Source organism: Castor canadensis, chromosome 14, assembly GCF_047511655.1.
Source record: "Castor canadensis chromosome 14, mCasCan1.hap1v2, whole genome shotgun sequence".
In the NCBI taxonomy this organism is placed as follows: domain Eukaryota; kingdom Metazoa; phylum Chordata; class Mammalia; order Rodentia; family Castoridae; genus Castor; species Castor canadensis.
In genome coordinates this window covers 91,254,566-91,273,507 of record NC_133399.1, presented here as the reverse complement: position 1 = coordinate 91,273,507, position 18,942 = coordinate 91,254,566, and positions in this window count along the sequence as shown.

Sequence of the window (18,942 nt, the reverse complement as noted above, 5' to 3'; positions counted from 1 at the left end):
GTAATTCTATTAAGGCATTTTGCCAGCATTTTTTTCTCTTCTTATACTATGTAAAATGATGAACATGATTAACTTTAGGTGGAAGAAATCTCTTGTTCTGAGCTATACCACAGCCTAGGGGTCCATGTCCTCATCTTGGAACCCCACCTTCATCTGTAGAAGAGTAGTAATTACCAACCTGCTGACTTTAAGGAGAAGGGGTTAGGTGAGAACAAATGAGCCAATATATATAGCATGCAGTACTTTGCAGACTGACAAGCTCTAAAAGGTAAGACATTTATGTTAAGGCCAAGTAGAACTGTGCTCATTGTAAATGTTCAAGGGATATTTTATTTACTTATTTATTTTTATTATTTAAAAAATTTATTATCATTGTGCTGGGGGTACATTGTGATATTTACAAAAGCTCTTATAGTATATCAAATATATCATACTTAAATTCACCCCCTCCATCATTCTCCTTTATTCTCCCTCCCCCCCATTCCTGGAATAGTTTCAACAGGTCTAATTTTTTCATTTTCATACATGTGTACATAGTATTTGCACCATGTTCACCTCCTACACTCTTCCCCCACCACTGGTACCAACTCCCCAGACAGAACCTGCTCTGCTCTCCTGTTTTCTGATTTTATTAAAAAAACAGATGACATTTTTGTTTGTTTAAGACAGCTATACAGGGAGCTCCTTTTGACATTTCCCTGTATGTGTGTATTATAACCAGAACTGGTTCATCTCCTCTATTTTCCTCCTTTCTGGCTTAGTCATTGTCTCATGGCAATTTCAACAGTTTAAAAAAATTTATATTCATTTTTGCATAGGAAGTACATCAACCATATTCATCTTCTTAATTCTTTCTTTTACCCTCTCTCTCTCTCTTGTATGTGACCTTCCCTTAGAGTGACCTGTTTTTCATAATATTGCTGTATTTGTATTAGGTCCATATTCCACACATGAGAGAAAACATGTGGCCTCTGCTTTCTGAACCTGGCTAACATCACTTAATGTGATATTCTATAGTTCCATCCACTTACTCTCAAATGACAAAAATTTCATTCTTCTTTATGGCTGAATAAAATTCCATTGTAATAAATATATTTTTAAAATCCATTCATCAGTAGTGGGATGTCTTATCTGTTTCCACAGCTTAGCTATTGTGAACAATAATGCAATAAACATGGGTGTACAGGTGCCTTTGTAATAACTTCAGCTGCATTCTTTGGGGTATATCCCTAGGAGTGGTATTGCTGGATCATATGGCAGTTCTATTTTTAGTTTTTTGAGGAGCTTCTGTACTGTTTTCCATAGTGGTTGTACTAATTTACATTCCCACCAACAGTGTATGAGGATTTTTGAGAGATATTTTAAATATTCAGAGCCTTTAGACTTATTTTTGTTTCCACACTTACATATGATTAATGACCAGCATTCTGTAAAGCACTTGAAAATACTTAGAAGCTAGTAGGCACAAATAAAAATAAAAAAAATTGGGAAGAACTTCAAATTTCCCTACAAACATGAAGAGAAAAATCTCACCCCAAAAGATTTCCTTGGAATATCATAGAAAATGTATGGAACACCAAAAATTAAAGAAAACCTCAATTTGTATTTTGCATAACCTTATATTGCAGATTGCCTAGTTCTTTCCTTCCCCACAAACATCTGAGGCCCATCATAAACTTAACTCTACCTCTTGCAACTATGTTTGTATTTTTGTAGGCAAAAATACAGGTGAAGTTACTTGGGACAAGTCAACTGTGTGCTGTCATAAATAAAATATACGTAGTATAGTTTTTCTGCATCTTGTGCAACTAATACAAAAATATGGAGTCTTTAAAAAATAGTTTCTTTCAAATTCCATTTTAAGGGAAAAGGGAAAATGAGACAAAGAGCCATCTCTAAAATTCATATTAATTAATAATTTATAAGCAACGATGGAAAATGGTTCCATCGTGCTATTTCTCTTTTGCTTCTTATTGCTTATAAATAATAGCTTCATTAAGTGAATTTTGGGCCAAAAATATTTTTAAAGTAAACATAAGATAATATATTGAATGCAAATAAAGATGGTGGCAAACTTTTCCTTGATGAAAGATTGCACACAGAAGATATGGGAAAGAATAGAAAATTTTAGTAAGAATATATCAGCAGGAGATATAATTAGCCTATCAAGATCATTAAATTTTGCTACTGTCTAATTTTATGAGAGTAGCAGCTGCTCTGCCATTTAACACCTGAGCATCAAAATCTTAAGACCACACAGAACCTGATTTTTGTTATTTTTTCCCTACCCATGACAAAAAGACAGGGAATTCAGTTGGTGCTATTTCTGGAGACAAGTGACTTGCATTATGAACATCTTCAATTATTTCCCTTGCTTCATAGAACTTCCTCCTTCTTCCATCCACGTTCTCATTACTCAAAAATCGTTTACCACTAAATTATAGAAAAAGTGTTTTTCCTAAAGCAGAAGTGAAGCGAAGCTGGGCATGAGTCAATAAACAATTACGAGGCTCTCAAATCATCAGGAAGATGACATCTATGACATATGACCTGTGCTGCTGTCAAAGCACATGGTGCCAGTTTATGGAGAGACTGGAAGAGGTGCTATTTTCTCTCCTTTGAAACTGATGGTTGCTGTCATCTCCACTCCAGGGAGAGTTTTTCTTTGAGACAAAACATATTTGTTTTAGGAGGATACATCAAAGATACACATGAACATCTTTCCCCAACAAAAAGTCTAAAACTAATCATTTCTGGTAAACAGAGCCTGGTATCTGTGGCCTTCAAACTCAGAGACCTGGCTATTGTTTTCTTCTTGATGTGGTAGATTCAACAAACATGTGGCTTGCTTTGGGGTCAATCAGATAGGATGCCTATAAGTAGTGTGACCTTGGCAAGTCACTGTTGGAAAATCACTGGATGGCTTAAGACCTCAGTTTTTCCATTTATGAATTATAAGTATATGAATCACATTTAAAAAAGATTTAAAGATATTTATAAAGTACTTAGCAGAGGTTATGTGTGGCAGAAAGTGTTGGGTTTCCTTACCCATTCCTTGCCATTGATTCCTGTGACTATTTGAGTGACAGTGAGCCCAGGCCCAGAATGTTAGTCATGATTGTTTCAGTGTGACAAACTCATTTCCCATGGTCATGACTGATTTGGGGCACAAAACCCTCTTCTGGTGAATATATAGGGGGAAACCCTTTTGGCTGCTCAGAGAGATTGCCTATTCTAAAAAGAATTATAGGAGGAAAATTTCTCTTTTGTACTTTGATTTTTTTTTACGAAGAACTTGAGACCTGGGATTGCAGCAGACCTTTGACTGAGGCAAACCTGGGTATATAAAACCAAGGCAGGATGCAAGTATCATGGATGAGTTTGGAGTCAACCATGGGACTGCCTTGGTGAACTTTTTGTTTAATAAAAAACAAATATCCTGTGTTATATTTTCTATTATTTGTAACCCAAAACATCCAACCCCAAAAGCAGATTGTTAACAATATATGTTAATCAGTATATATTGAAAAAGGTAGAGTGACATTTAATTAAACCCATTCCACTGACTTAATAGAAAATAATTCTCAATTTCATTCCAACTGTAATTCTTTAATACTTTAAAAGTATTTAATTTTTTTTCTATTTCAGGGAAGATCTAATAATAAAATTCAATTGGTGTTATATTTTATTTTAAAAGAATATCACTGACTTATATATTGGAAGAGAATTTAATAATTATTTTATTGTCATATTATTGTTATACTGGGGTGCATTGTGACATTTACAAAAGTGCTTGCACTATATCTTAAACTCACCCTTTACACCATTCTCCTTTACTGCCCCACCCTTAGAATAGTCTCAACAAGTCTCATTTTTCCATTTTCATACATGAGTACATAGAATTTCTACCATATTCACCCTCCTACACCCTTTCCTTATGCGGACCCCTGGTACCATCCCCCAGATAGGCACTGTTTTACTTTCCTGTCCTCTGTTTTTGAAAAAGATGACATTTTTTGTTTGTTTAAGATATCTATACAGAGAGTTTCATTATGACATGTATATATAGTATCTCGAATTGGTTCATTCCTCCATTTTTCTCCTTTCTACTCTAGTCCCTCTCATAGTAATTTCAACAGTTTTAAATATTCTATAATCACCACTTCAGAGTCTAAAATGTAAATTGTCTTCCTGTCTCTAACTAAAGGACACTCTAAAACCATCTCAGGGGCTCCAGGAATGGTTCAAGTGGTACAGTGACCAAACACCAATACTGTCAAAACAGAATCTCAGCAGGTGGAACTAGAGTTTTAAAACTGTTTAAAAACGCTGTCAGAAGCCTGGCAGAGTGGCTCAAGTTATGAGTCCCTGCCTTGCAAGCATGAGGCCCTGAGTTCAAATCCAAGAGCTGCCAAAAAAAAAAAAATAAATAAAACAACAAACAAAAAAACCCCCAAACCCATAGATAGCAAGATTTCTAGAAAATTCTGTTAGGTTCAGGTAGTATATTATGTGTCAGGGTCAATAGTTATGGATGTAGGGTAAATTTAGCTTGGGTCATTTGGGAAAAATAGTTGATCATTTATCTAAGAAAAGGTAGTTTTTAATATATATGTATTTATAATATATACCAATAAATATATTAAAAAAATATATACAATAATATGATTTTTGAAAATACATATGTACCTATAAATATATATACATACATATATACATACATATATGCAATATATCGCCTATAGAGGAAACTCCTAATTTCTTTTTTTCTCCTTTTATTTTATCATTTTTACATTTACTTACATGTGTATACATTGTGTCACCTCCCCTCCACCTTCCACAACCTCCACCGCCTATACCCCTATAGTCCTTGCCTATGTCTATTGGTTCCAGAGTACTCCCTGCTTTTTCATGTACTAACAAGGTTAGAAAGGTTTTGGGTCTGATATTAAGGTCCTTTACCCACTTTGAGTTGATACTAGTACAGGGTGACAGCCATGGTAGCTTCAGTTTTCTGCAGGCAGATAGCCACTTTTCCCAGCAGCATTTGTTGAAGCTCTCTTTTCTCTATCATATGTTTTTGGCATCTTTGTCAAAAATAAGGTGGGCATAGCTGTGTGGATTCATATCCGGGTCCTTTATTCTGTTCCACTGGTAGTCATATCTGCTTTTTGTGTTAGTACCATGCTCTTTTTATTGCTATGGCTCTGTAGTATAGTTTGAAGTCAGGTATTGTGATGCCTGCAGCATTGCTCTTTTTGCTGAGTATTGCTTTGGCTATTCATGGTCTTTTGTGTTTCCAAATGAGCTTTAGGGTAGATTTTTTAATCTCTGTGATGAATGTCATTGGAATTTTGATGGGAATTTCTATTGTATTTTCATTTCTTAAGGGGATCTTTCTTTTTCTTCTGTTTATACCTGACAGACCACAGTGCTGAAGGAAATTTAAGATTGATGAGCATGGCAATCATAGAAATCTAAAATCCTTTTGGGTTTTATTAGACCCTGTGGTATCAAGTAAGAATATCAACTCTTTCATCCCCAAAACTGCAGACAGAGTCTCAAGCTATGTTTTTAAAAAAAATTAGAGAGAAATAGAACATAGCCCAGTTGGTGGTAATGAATACACACACACACACACACACACACACACACACACACACACACACACGTATGTATTTTTTAAAAAAGTATCAAGAACTGTAAGTTGTTTAAATCAGTTCAATAGAGGGCACAAGTTATTCCTTGCTAAATTAAAGTGAATAAATCTCTTCTATGATGTAAAAGGCTATATGTTCATCATTCAGAAAAATAATTACTGCATCACTACCACGCCACTCTTTATTCAAACCTGTAAACCCATGGAGGTGCCAGGCCCTAGTGAATAGTAAGGATGTTCTATGAGCTCTGTGGCTAGAAATAAGCAGAAAAAGGATGGCCTGTGGGCAGGTGGAAATGTGTCTTGTGCTAACCTCATGGTAGGTGTTGGAGTTGTGATTATGAAGTGCTGGGGGCGACAGACTGGAACTGTCTGTAGTTTGGTAGGCATCAGACCATTTAACTGCTCCCTCGATATGGCCAACAGTTGTCAACATTTGTGCTGATTTTTTATTTATTTAAAGCCTCTGATGAATAATAAAATCTTGGGCGAGATTTTATTCATATTTGATATGAAACAGAGAACTAAAATGGAAGTAATTTAAAATAGATTTCCACATTTACTAAAAAGAAATCATTGTATGTGGACTACCAAGGGAACTGCAGATTGAATTGCATTCCAGTGAAATCAATTTCCTCTGTTAATCTTATGCATTTTATGCTAATGAATTTAAAAACATGATGTTGAGACAGGCTCATGACTTCTACAGACTGCTTAAAAAGTCTATGTGTTAAGTGCTGCTGAAAGGAAATGTAATCTTTTTGTGCAATTGTGGCAAAATGAAGACATCAGTTAAGTAATAAGGAAAACAAGAAGACTAATCATTTGGGTTTAGTGCTGATCAGTTCTGTCTTTCTCCAGCAGATGGGGATGAGGTTGGATCTGGTGAGACTGGCTGGTCTGTACATGCTTGGAGAGGGCTCCACCCATCCTCAGGAGGAAGTGAGTAGGCAGAGAACTGCATGATTCTGTGGACTGCCATCTTGGAGCTGTTGTAGTCATGGCTACAGATGTTTATCTTTGAAAGGAAGCAAGTTCTAGTGCTTGTCAGGCCAAAGTTGGTAAAGCCATATATTACTTTTATTGCTTGGTAAAAATACATGGCAAATATTGGTAATGTCTAAGTACTTTCACAAAATGCTTTTAGGTGAAAAGAGTATATTTCTTCACATCAAATCTGTGATTCTATTTTTTTTTACTTGTCTTTTTTTTTTTTTTTTTTTTTTTGGTGGGGATATTGGGGCTGGAAATCTGGGCCTTGGGCTGGCTAGGCAAGCACTCTATCACTTGAGCCACATGCCAGCCCTTTTTGCTTTAGCTGGGATGACAGGCCACTGTGCCCAGCCATTTGTTGAGATGGGATTTTGATGACTTTGTGCCTGGGTTGGTCTTGGACTGTGATCCTCCCAACCTCCACCTCCTGAGTAGCTAGGATTGCAAGTGTGAGTCACTGCACCCAGCTTTGCTTTTAACTTGAAGTTTACAAATTGCAAAGCAGGTTAGAATGTTTTCAGTAGCTTTGCCCAGCCAAAACTAATTTCATAACCAGTTTCTGAATTTTCTATACTCTGTTTCTCTTTCTACTGCAGGATTTATGCAGGCTCAGACTTAAGGGCATGTTTTCAGAGCCACCTTAATCATAGTCCAAGGAACTTATAAATTTATACAGATTCTTTATAAATTAAGGCAGTTTTCCTCTAAATGGGAGAACTGCAAACAATGAAAGTTTGTTCAAAAGTTATTTAAAATCCAAACAAATTAGTTATACTTAATAAAAATGTTCACAAAGTGCTACCATTTGTAGTTCAAGTCCTGTTAAAAACTGTGTAGCCAAAACGTTTACCAATCTAAAAATGGAGAAAACTTGCCTTCTCTTTTATGTTTCAGGATGAGAATAGAGAATGAAGTAGGCTAATGTGGCTGAAAAAATTGTGCATATTTTAATGTGGTCACTCTCACATTTTAAATTCTGTCCTTCCTAAACACAAGAGGCCACGAATAGCCAAGGCAATACTCTGTCAAAAGAACAATGCTGGAGGTTCACGATACCTGACTTCAAACTATATTACAAAGCAATAACAATAAAAACAGCATGGCACTGGCACAAAAACAGACATGAAGACCAGTGGAACAGAATAGAGGATCCAGATATGAAGCCACACAACTATAACAAACTTGTCTTTGACAAAAGTGCTAAAAATATACGATGGAGAAATAGCAGCCTCTTCAAAAACTGTTGGGAAAACTGGTTAGCAGTCTGCAAAAAACTGAAACTACATCCATGTATATCACCCTATGCCAATATTAACTCAAAATGGATCAAGGATCTTAATATCAGACCCCAAACTCTAAAGTTGATACAGGAAAGAACAGGAAATACTCTGGAGTTAGTGGGTATAGGTAAGAACTTTCTCAATGGAACCCCAGCAGAACAGCAACTAAGAGATAGCATAGATAAATGGGACTTCATAAAACTAAAAAGCTTCTGCTCATCAAAACAAATGGTCTCTAAACTGAAAAGAACACCCACAGAGTGGGAGAAAATATTTGCCAGCTATACATCAGCCAAAGGACTGATAACCAGAATATATAGGGAACTTAAAAAACTAAATTCTCCCAAAACTAATGAACCAATAAAGAAATGGGCAAGTGAACTAAACAGAACTTTCTCAAAAGAAGAAATTCAAATGGCCAAAAAACACATGAAAAAATGCTCACCATCTCTAGCAATAAAGGAAATGCAAATTAAAACCACACTAAGATTCCACCTCACCCCTGTTAGAATAGCCATCATTAGCAACACCACCAATAACAGGTGTTGGCGAGGATGTGGGGGAAAAAGGAACCCTCTTATATTGTTGGTGGGAATGTAAACTAGTAAACCACTCTGGAAAAAAATTTGGAGGCTACTTAAAAAGCTAAACATTGATCTACCATTTGATCCAGCAATACCACTCTTGGGGATATACCCAAAAGACTGTGACACAGGTTACTCCAGAGGCACCTGCACACCCATGTTTATTGCGGCACTATTCACAATAGCCAAGTTATGGAAACAGTCAAGATGCCCCACTACTGACGAATGGATCAAGAAAATGTGGTATCTATACACAATGGAATTTTATGCAGCCATGAAGAAGAATGAAATGTTATCATTTGCTAGTAAGTGGATGGAATTGGAGAACATCATTCTGAGTGAGGTTAGCCTGGCCCAAAAGACCAAAAATCGTATGTTCTCTCTCATATGCAGACATTAGATCAAGGGCAAACACAACAAGGGAATTGGACTTTGAGCACATGATAAAAGCGAAAGCACACAAAGGAGGTGTGAGGATAGGTAAGACACCTAAAAAATTAGCTAGCATTTGTTGCCATCAAGCAGAGAAACTAAAGCAGATACCTTAAAAGCAACTGAGGCCAATAGGAAAAGGGGACCAGGAACTAGAGAAAAGGTTAGATCAAAAAGAATTAACCTAGAAGTTAACACACATGCACAGGAAATTAATGTGAGTCAACTTCTTGTATAGCTATCCTTATCTCAACTAGCAAAAACCCTTGTTCCTTCCTATTATTGCTTATACTCTCTCTACAACAAAATTAGAGATAAGGGCAAAATAGTTTCTGCTGGGTATCAAGGCGGGGGAGAGAGGGAGGGGGCAGAGTGGGTGGTAAGGGAGGGGGTGGGAGCAGGGGGGTGAAATGACCCAAGCATTGTATGCACATATGAATAATAAAACAATAAAAATTAAAAAAAATAAATTCTGTCCTTCCTAGAGCGTAAAGAATCCCTGATTGGGAAATCAGAATTGATTTCCATTTTCACAACTGCTCAGTCTGAACATCTTAGAGTCTTCCTTGAACTCTATTGTTGTTTTGTACCCTACATTCAATTTATCAACAATACCTGTCACCTTTGCTTTCAAAAGAGATCCAGACTCCATCACATCTTACCATCTCCTCTTTGAGCATCCCTGTGACTGCCTCCATCTTTCTCCTGGATGACTCCACTAGTCTTCAATCTGGTCTTCCTGTTTTCTGCCTTTCTGCCATTACACTCTTTTCTTTTAAGTACCTTGCACAGAGGTTTGTGAGAATGTTGTCAGATCAAGGGAACCCTCCACTGAAAACCCTACAATAGCTCCCATCTCATTCACTACCTACCAAGGCCCTATAGCTCTCTGGTCTCATCTCTTGCTACTCTATCCTCATTCTGCTCTGTCTAAACTGACCCATGAGCTCTATTTTACCTCCAAAGCCTAGAATACTGACTGCTACATAGTAGGTATTCAATAAACTTTGAATAAATGAGCAGCAACCTAAATCATACTGGAATTTTGGGGACATACTGGCACCCAAAATTCAAGAAAAATGGCTTAAGTCTCTCTTTTGGTGTTCAGGTTCTACTATTGCTGTAGGTCATGGGGTACTTACACAGCTTCTTAATTTCAAAGCCTCTGAGTCATGATCTCTTCTGAATTTTCTATCTGTGTTCTGCTTTCTCACCTGTTATCTATTGTCTAAATATTATTGCTGTACTGGAAACCACTTAGATTCTTCCCTACCCTAATTTTCATGTACAACATTCTTTGTTAAGGTTTGGAATAATGTAGGAGATGGCCTTATAAGACAATACCTAAAATTAACTTTCAGGTATTCACTTTCTTAAAAGCCATGAATTTCTGCACTGGGATCTTTTGATGGTTTTGTTCAGTGAAGCTCTAGTCTCCTTTCACTTAGTTGATCCTAATTTTTATTCTTGCCAAGGTACTGTGTTCCTTCTTAGGATATCTGAATAGCAGGGCATTTTTCATTGCTGAGCCAAAGTCTATTTCATATCACTTCTACTTATTAATGGGTGAAATTAGTTTTCTTAATTCTCTGATGCCCATTTAAAAAAAAAACAGCATCCTTTTTCCAGTGTCACTTTGTTCTAGGGCTTCATAAAATTATGAAAAGCTTTGAGATAATTGACTACAAATAGCTTCCTTAAAAATATTCCTACAAGTGGAAAATTACGTTAATTTTGGGAAAATACTTTATATTGGTTATGCTTCTTATATGGGCAGACTTGCCACATTATATGAAATAGTCATTAATATTAATTAGCCTTGTAAAAACACTCCCCTAACTGATCTTGATAAAGTAAGAACTTTGAATAGTCCTGATAATCTAATATGCATTTTATGACATATAAAATAGTAAATCTGAATTCATGCCTTATTACTAAAGCTTAAAAGAGTTACACATAAACTACTTGAAACATTACATTTTGTTGGAAGGAACTTTTCATGAAGCTTAATGCACATTTAATTTAAAGCCTACCCAAGATTGGACTCACCATAAAAGAGTAAGTATTCACTTAGGTGGCATTTTGTAGAGAAAGTTAAGTAAAACAGCATAGGTAACTTCACTCCAGTTCTTGGCACAAAGCAATGCTGATGATTAATGGCCTTCATTGGTAATTGGCTCTTGGTTACAGATGCCATGGATATTCAAGAAATGAGACAATAATGAATGGAAATATCTCAGTGGTTCAACTAGTGCTTACTCACTGAGGGATTAAGGTGACCTGACATGCTAGGATGAGCCTGGTAATATAAAATTGCATATGCTGTTTTTAGCTTTTCTTTCCATGGCAGTATTTTTTCATTTAAAAAAATCTTAGGAAAGTCTGTGAAATAGAGAACATTATGAAACAAGAACTACCAAAAAACATTTGAAAACAGTAAGAGACATAATTTCTTATTTTCTAAGCCAAGGACATTTCCTAATGATCACTTGTTATGAATGGACTGTATTGCTATGCTTCATTGGACCCCAGTCTTGTAGAACTCTGTGCTTATGAGCAAACCCATAATGGATAGAGTGGGGTCTTGGGCCACCCCAAAGAAGAACCAAGCTAAGAATCACTGAATGTGAACATGTTATAGTCTTGGAATTGGATGCATGGCTTTTCCTTATTAAATTTTGTGAACTTAGCATTTGGATTTTCTCATTCAGACTTTAAGACCTCTGCACTCTCAGATTTGTCATTTAGTCCTAAGTTTTGCCAGAATCTGCATGCCATGTTCACTCACCTGCTTTGGCCTCAAATGTTAATTTTCCATGAATCTCCACTCTTCTGATTTCATCCAGACATTTCAGACCCAAGTTGCTTGCAGATATGACTATAATCAAGGAAGAATTCTTAGCCTGAGGACCAGTGAGAGAAAGCTTAGAAACATGCACATGTAAATTGAGTTTGGAAGAGCAGAACAAAGCTCAGTGTAACATGGAGCGTGTGGGTACAGTACTGTGGATTCCAAATGTAAAGCTGCATTAGATTGTAGGGACTCAAAGGCCACTCATGGTAGCTTAATAACATTTTGTTGTTTTGAGGTTTTAGAGTAGGATGGTGAGATGCAACTGTGTCTACATGTGTTTTTAGGAAGAAAGTCCATATGTTAGCACAACAGACTTATGGAGGAAGAGGAAACTTGGAAAAGGCACTGAATGTTTTCATAAGTTCATTACCAAGATAATGAAGACTTAAATTTAGGAAAAGGGCAGTATGATGTGTAAGAAAAGCAGTGTAGGAGTTATTTCTGTGATACAATAGGGTGGGCTTGACACATAGTGGAGGTAAGAGAAAAAACATGAAGAGCTGAAGGTGACCCAGAGTCTTCTAGCCCGTGGGACCAGGAATGTTGACTCTGTTGTGTGAGATATACAGCACATGGTGATTTTGGTTCAGTTAGGTTTGGGTATGTTGAGTTGGAAAAACTGTTGGGACATTTTTCTGTTAAATACTGTTGATCTATCAGGGAGAAGTTAGGAGTGAGGCCAGGTGTGAGAAACAGAATTGTCTGTCATCTCTTTCTTAGAAAATGTTTTCTCAATGTGAGCAGATTGGTGGTCATCAGAGGTGGATCCTTGATTGGTTCATTCATGTGTTCCCAGCATTCATTGCAATGATTGGTATAGATTTATACTGAATAAATGTTGAATGAAATGTGTGTTATTTTAACCCTTCCCCCCTTACATCTTGCCAGTTTTCTACCAAGTCTAAAAAAGAACTATTGACCTTAAATATTCGTATTATTATTTTTCTCTTCCTGATTTGGGAGACAAATTTACATTCTGAAAAAGAGATTGCATATTTCTAACATGATGGCTTAAGTATTTGAGATCTTTTATATTCAGCCTCTGTAAAGATAACTTGTTAAAAAATTTTTATTCTTTATACTGTGATTAGCTAGTTCTGCAAGAGGCTCAGACTTTAGCATAGGTCCTTGAACTAAAATTAATCTTCTTGTTCTGTCGAATGCCAAATAAACATATTGGAAAAAGGGAGAGAGGCATTCAGCTACATAATACCAAAAAACGTTTAGTTTTCAAGAAAGCAGGTAGTATTTCTAAAATAGAAATCATTGTTTAAAATAATAATCTTGTTACAAATTGAACCACATTTCTGGAATTATGATTTTCTTTTAATAATTGAAGTGATTTGGTAGTAAAATTTGGCTTATTATTTTGTAGCCCAAATTGAACAAATTGAATGTTTACATTAATAATAAGAGGAGATAGTGAAATTTTAAGAACTTAAGCTACTTCCTTACTCCTATTTGTGATTAGCTCTGTGTTTTTAGAAATTATCACTGATTTATTTTCTGAAAGTAACTTTTATGTCTAAAATTAGTTTTTAAGGAATTTGAAAACTCTGGGAATACTATCTGATTTAAAATATGAAACTAATAAATTATAATAGCAATTTACAGTAATAATCACCAGCCACTTGTAAGGTCTTTGAAGAAAGAAATGGTGTCTTCATGTGTGTGTGTTGTACAGTTTATATCCAACAGAAGAAAGTTATGTAACATATATAATGGTGTGGATAAAAAGAGTGGTCCTCTGGCATATTATCAGAGATCAAAAAACCTACATTAAACTGGTCTCAGAAACATTAGTATCCTTTACCACAGTTCTTGAAACCAATGACTTTCAAAGTTATTCTGAAGGACACCACAATGGAAGCTTATTTCCTATCATTTCAGCCCGAGAATAACACGCTGGCATGTCCTAACCCTCAGACAAAAGGAAGAGGAAGTCTACTGACTGTTCTTTGTTGCCTCTGGCGGGTGAATCAAACATTCAGGAGACTCACAATGACATTTTCTTTTCTATTCCAAGTCAAATGTCACATAATGTAGTAGGGAAATTTAAGCATTGACAGTCTGTCTTATTGAGTATAAACTTTATTCAGCATTTTTTTCCTGAATACCAGTCAGGGCTGTTATCTTCCCTTTAGTCTTGGACCACCTCAGAATACAGACCTATACATAAGCAGGGAAGATGCCATGCTCCTGGAGGCATGCTCAGGTCAGTAACTCTTTGCATTTTAACTCTTTGCAGATGCCAGCACAGTGTTGTCCCTAGTTGGTCTTTCCATTTCTTACTTTTCTTTCTCTCTGGCTGCCTTGGAAAACACATAAAACCTCCCAGACTGTGTCTAATTGCATAATCCCAGGTGGGCAAAAATTGCTCCCTTACTCCAACTCATGATCAGCTTATGATCTAAGGAAGGAGGATGGATAGTCCTGGTTATTTTTATTCTTACTGGTGCTAGCACAGATGCTGTTTTCATTCTGAGAAGTGTCTAGAGAGGTCTCTCCAAAAGGCACACCATGGAAATAAACTTGGACTGCTTTCTGAGTACCAACATGGGAATTTGTTCTTCTATATTTTCAGGGCTTGGAGCATGGCACAAGATTATCTTCTAAAAAGGAATATCCTGCTTGGAACAGAGTAAGCTCTGTTTCCCTCTCTTTCAGGCTGATCTTCCTTCTGCTCCTTCTTTTGTTGCTGTACCTCCAAACCTGATTCATGCCCATGGGCTCTGTCCCCTGCCTCTTCTGCCCACACACTCTCTCTCGTTCCAGAATGATTTGGATGCAGAATCTGATGATAGCTGAGCCCATTCTTATGGATCACTAAAGAAAATAAAGTGCTTAGAGGACAGTTTGGCAAGGGGTTCCTTTTTATTATGAGGTGGGGCCTTGACTACACACCTGTCTTCCTGGAGGGTGAAACTGGTTTGAGCTGGGGGGGGTATCCTTTTGCCTCCTCATCTAAGGCTCAATTTCTAAAGGGCTGAGGTCTCTAAGCTTGACACTACACAGTCATATCACTCTGAAGATAATAAGGGGTATGGAAGGATAAACCCATGAAAAATCCTGTTAGATGTTCCCAGCAAGGGGCTTCTTTCCTGCAAAGAACAGCCCTATCCTTGCACTGGCCACACAGAGACCAGGCTATAACGTGAATGTCTGTGGCCACCTAAAATTCATATGTTGAAACTTAATCCTTAATGTTATGGCTTTAGGATGTGGGGGTCTTTGGTAGGTGGTTACATCATTGGGTAGGTCCTACATGATAGGATTTTTGCTGTAATAGAAAAGGCCCCAGAGAGCTGCCTCACCCTTTCTAACACCTGAAAATCATGTATGAACCAGATATCTGTATCACCAGATACAGAATCTACCTGTACTTTGATCTTGAACTTACCAGGCTCCAGGGGAAGAACTGTGAGAAGTAAATTTTGATTATTTATAAGCCACCTAGACTACAGTTCTGTATTTTGATATAGTTGCCCAAACAGAATAAGACAAAGCAGTTCTTGGGGTAGAAGCCACTCAAAAAGCTGTAAGGGTCAAAAGATAACTTATTTCAGATCTCTGTGTTTGTTTTCTCTTTAAGAAAACCCATAGCCTTTTGCAATACCTTACTTGTATCCTTGGTCCCCTCTCTATTTACATTGAGCACTACTAGAACTTGGCTTCCTTCTCAGAGTGGGTAAGGTCAGCAGATAGGGAAGAGAAAAACACTGACCTGCTCCTGAAGTCAGTCATTCCAGTCAACCCTACACATTTCAATCTTTTCTCATTTTGCTGCATATACCAGCTGTGACATAGGCCTGGCCTATCCTGGCCTCCCTTATATCTGGAAGTTTCATGTCCTCAGCTGATGGGATCTCAGATCTTTCCTTGGGCTCTTAGTTCATGGGTGGTTTTATGTCTCAGCATTCCCCAAGAGCAGCTGAGTGGCCCTTGAGCATGTCTTTCTTCTGCTCCTGTGTTCTGGTCTCAGTTGTGATCCTCCCTGGAACCAGGATGGGGGCTCAGAGCACTGGTTCTCCACAGGCAGGATTTGATAGGTGGATCACAACTTTATTTCCTTTCATGCAGCCTAATTTCTCTGTAGCAATTCACAGCACATCTAACATATTCTTGCCCCTGTGCCCTTACTCTTAAGGAGTTCTTTTTTGCAGTCCTTTTAAGACTTTTCAAATTCAATTCATCTTTCAAGGTTATTGTCATTTTAACATCAAAAGGCTTGTAATCTCTGCTGAAAACTTAAGAGATTTACTTCCTACTGTCTTTTACTTGTGTGCAGTGAGACATATTTGTGTCCTTAATTCTATCTCTGTATTTTTTATTTGTTTTGGATTACACTTGACTTACTGTCAAACTGTTCTACCAATTACCTAAATGAAACTTGGTGCCCAGCTACTTCTTAGGGATCTGATTAAACTCGGTTAAACATTACTTAGCCAGTCACTGACACCCTGCAATTGCAGAATATCTGGAGCCACTTTCTCATCATGAGATAAATGCTGCTGCTTCTTCTCACTCTGGCCCAGGGCATGGCTACCAAATTGTAACCATGACCTGTAGACCAAATCTGTCCTACCTCCTGGTGTTTATTGCCTGAGAACTAAGAACAGATTTTACATTTTTATATGTGTGAAAAAAGTTAAAAGAAGAACAATATTTTGTGAAGCATGAAGTTAAATGAAATTCAAATGCCAATGCACAAAAATAAAGATTTGTTAGAATAAGGCTGGGGATGTAGATGAGTGTGGAGCACTTGTCTAACCTTGCATGCACAAGGCCTTGTTTATGAAATGTTATAATGCTAGGGCTGAGTGGTGCAACAGAGATAAGATGCCTCATAAAGTCTACAATATTTTATATTTGGCTCTTTCTGAAGAAAGTGAGCAGACCAGCCTGCTCACTATTTCCAACAGAAGGTAATTCACCTTAGACCTTAATAATTAGAGGTAGTAGACAGGAGATGTCACACTGGAATCATGGTCTTCGACTTTCTTTGTTGGCTCCACACTCTACTCCTTCTTTTCATCTGTCTACTTGACCCTCCTCTGGCCTGGAATATCTGGCAAATTTCTTTTCCTGTCTATCACAGTTCAGTTCCACCTAAAGTACTGTCTCAGAGTTTTACAAGTATTTTCAGGGTCCATTTACTTCCAATGAGAAAATTTGGTGGCAGCAGTTATTATAATTACATTTCCTATTTTACTGTACATTTTAAAGATCTTTAAGCAAAAGACCAATATCAACTGCCTGCTGTAATTTTTAAGATTTATTAGAATATTTAAGAATCAATATGCCTCATAACTAAAATCAAAAAATAAAATGTATATGTCATAGTTTCCAAGAATTAGAGCATAGTATGGTATGGAAGGTGATCTAATGAGTTCCCAGAGGCAAAATGTTGTTTCTTACTATTGTGCTGATACATTCAAGGTCCCACAAGTGGTTAGGAGTGGTGGTTGTTTACCTAAAGCCAGGGCTCAGATTTCTTGAATCCCATTACACCATGCAAGCTTTCCACCCTTCTCTTACCTCTTCTTCTGGTAACGAATAATAAAAGAAAACAGACAACAAACTCTGGATTTCATGTATTTAACTGTGGAGCAAAATTATTGCCAAAACAATCTCCATGATATGATGCTAACTAAAGAAAGGTATTCTGGAGAGAATTATAGACAGCTTTTTTTTTTTCTCTGTGGCAGTACTGGGGTTTGAACACAGGGCCTCACATTTGCTGGGCAGGTGCTCTACCACTTGAGCCACTTCACCAGCCCCTAGAGAGAATTATAAATGAATTATCTGAAATGGCAATAGCAGTTGTGTGCACACAGACAGGTAGACAGGAGCCCCTTCCAGGCTTTCTTTGTGAAATAGCACAGACCAAAGACAATTAGCCGTACTGAACTGCAAAAGCAATCATTATTTTATCTCTACGCATACTCCACTTTTCCATTTTCCCACCTCACCACTAATTTAAGATAACTTGATGGCCTTTAAGTAGGAGAAAGAATTTGCATGTAAATGAGGGAAAGGACAAAAATTGGCTATTAAACTTCATGGATTCAAGAAAGCTTCACATTTGATTTAAAAAACCACAATTCTACAAAGTATTTAAGAATATCTGGAGGATTTTTTCTATTAAATTATTTTATTTTGAGAATAGTAATGTGGTTTTTATTCTAGACTGAAATGAATTCTGCAACAGCTTTGTAATACAAAAGCAAGGTGAAAAGTATTTGGAATCTTTTCCTGCTTTACTCAGGAGCATTACAACTTTATATATCAGTAAGTAGAGGAATTTCTTCCAATTCATTTGCTCTGTCTTTTAAAATCTGATGTTTTGATATGATGATATGTACATGAATTATATATTTGTGCATATAACTATGTATACATATATATTCAGCAATAATTATATTATAATTATATAAAATGGCAAAATATGATCTATTTCACATAAGTAAGATATTTTAGAGTTTTGAAATCTTGTAAACAAATTCTATGGTTGAAACATTTCATGTTCATGTTTACTGTTTGAAAGTAGTCACCACCAATTTTTAAGAGGATGTGAGGCATCCTACTGTTTTAAACACATTGTAGGATCTGATATTTATTAAAGAACACAACAGAGACCATCAGCTCAATGTTGAAGAAAGAGAAAGATCTATTTTACGCCATTAAACCTGGCAGGCTCTTGGAAGATCACTGACATCCTAATTTCTTAAGTATGGAGAAGACAGGTTAGATGTGTGATAAGAACCTGAGAAATGGCGTACATTGATCAGACAGTTTGAAGCACTTGATAGAATAGTGGCACACTTTGTTTTAGGTTTTTAAACATCAAGAATTTCAAGGAAAATATCAATATTTACTTAGCAAAGGAAAGCGGGAGAGTAGGAGCCTCCATGGTAATGACTATTGCATACATTTCCTGACATGATATGGCAAGTTGAGAAAAATGGAATTAAAACTCAGTTCTTCTAACTACTTTTTGAGACATTACTGTTGTCAATTATTTTTGACCTTGATTTTAGGCCAAATTGTCTAGGTATTTTGTTATTGGAGATAAAAGAAAAAAACTTCTAGATTTGTTTTCTGAGGATACCTCAGAGAATATAAATGATTGTTTTCCTT